Source organism: Theropithecus gelada, chromosome 14 (assembly GCF_003255815.1).
Source record: "Theropithecus gelada isolate Dixy chromosome 14, Tgel_1.0, whole genome shotgun sequence".
In the NCBI taxonomy this organism is placed as follows: Eukaryota; Metazoa; Chordata; class Mammalia; order Primates; family Cercopithecidae; genus Theropithecus; species Theropithecus gelada.
The window spans coordinates 78159223-78161259 of NC_037682.1; the positions used below are offsets into that span (position 1 = coordinate 78159223).

Here is a 2037-nt window from a genome sequence, read left to right on the forward strand (position 1 = left end):
TCAAAAAAAAAAAAAAAAGAAAGGAAAAATAAAATATAAGACTAGATAGTATTAGGAAAATTTACAGCATTACTATGGGGGAGACAGAGGAATGACATTTTGTTTGTTTTAAAATACGGTTTATAGTTCATGTGGTTTCCTTGAACCAATAAGACCCTTCCTAAATCCATTCCAGAGATGATTATTTTGGGTTTCATTTCCTTCTTAGAGAGCCCTCTAAGAATCTCTCCCTGCAAGGTGACTCAAGTTCACACCAATGTTTCTCTGCTTGGATCCTCAGTAAAACTTGTTGGACTTCACAGTTCATTCTTTTAGTATCTAATCTCTAATTGTTTCAAGTATGCATTGCTTATCTCTTCAATTAAATCAATTAGATTGTAAAATTCCTGCAGCCAGGACCACATCTTTTACTTGCTTTAGACCTTCAACATTGTCATCTGCTGGGGACACATTACATGAATATCATTACTCATTTATTGATTGACCAAATTAATAGAATCGCTTCTTAACATAGTTTTCCTCCTTGAAGATCATTTTATCCTAGAAACCATTCTTTATTTCAACATGGATGTTTTTCTACCAAGAAAACCATACAGTACTTTAAAACACCCAAGTCTATCATATAATCCTCTTTGAGTTATTCATACTTCAGAAATGTGCTGAATTTTTTGCTATCACTTCATGACTTTCTCCAATTGTGAGGCTACTAATTTAATTATATTATTTTATAATTGCTAAAATACAAGTTAGGCAAAAAAGATCTTGCTGTGGTAACTGTGCATGGACTCTGTCTGAAAGGCCCACCCCTAACATTTGTAATAGTGGGACCAGATGATACATAGCAGCCTATACATCATGTGTCTAAATATTTCAAAGTCAGGTATCAAACTGTCAAACTTTTAGAAAAAAAAAATAAGTATGTTCTCTTTTTGCTATCTTGACAAGTTTTCTTCCTAGTTATTTCTTCTCTGTATTTCAGTTTTGTATTTTCTGTTTCTATCTTGACCTTAACTTGTACTCATTCTCAGAGTCCTAAAAGATTAAAAAAAACCAAAGTGACTGTATTCAAAGTGTTCAAATATATCTTCCATCAAAAAATGTAAAGTAAATTCAAAAACTGGAAATTCCCATTATTTAATGTTTGAAAGGTATTTTTCTAAAATATTCAAAATAATCTCTCCTGATCCTTTTGTAGTTCATGAGTGTAATGATTGAGTGTTCATGCACATGTGTGAGATATGCCACCCTTGAACCTTGTTACACTGTTGTCACATTACCCGTTTGACGTGAAAAAAAAGAAACAAAAGAAGAATCTCCCTAAAATTTCTGAAGAGGAAAACAAATTATAATCATTAAATATCAACTTCTTTTTCAGATTCATTATCTGCTCTGAAAATGTCAAAATTTTAAATCAAAGTAATTAAACAAAAATGTTTTAAAAATCTATTTGCATCTATTTAAATATTTTAATAACAATAAAACCATTTTTAATGATCACATTCAATGCCCATTCAGTGGCCAATGTAAAGAAATGGTATCATACTTCATACATGTTATGTATAACCTTCATATACACACACTTGAATAATATAAATTGTTTTATCTTAGAAAATATTCCTCAGCCACCATATTTAATTATTGCAAATAAAATACTAGTTCACAAGTAGTCAGGAAACACAAATTAAAACATGAAGAAGGCCAGGCACAGTGGCTCATGCCTGTAATTCCAGCACTTTGGGAGGGCTAGGTGAGTGTATCACTTCAGGTCAGGAGTCTGAGACACCAGCCTGGCCAACATGGCCAAACCCCGTCTCCACTAAAAATACAAACAGTAGCTGAGTGTGGTGGTGCAGGCCTCCAGCTACACAGGAGGCTGAAGCAGGAGAATCACTTGAACCTGGGAGGCAGAGGTTGCAGTGACCCGAGATCGTGCCACTGCGCTCCAGCCTGGGCGAGAGTTAAGACTGTCTCAGGAAAAAAAAAAAGAAAAGAAAAGAAGAAAATGGATACTTTGTGTGTTGGAAAATGATACTGCAT

The 2037-nt window shown here is 33.8% G+C and overlaps 1 non-coding gene across 1 annotated transcript; it reads left to right on the top strand.

Moving 5' to 3' along the window:
• Positions 1 to 1183: 1183 nt before the first annotated feature.
• On the top strand, positions 1184 to 1287 carry LOC112607503. Its single transcript, XR_003115842.1, has one exon. It is a non-coding gene; the product is annotated as a small nucleolar RNA U13 (small nucleolar RNA).
• The last annotated feature ends 750 nt before the right edge of the window (positions 1288 to 2037 follow it).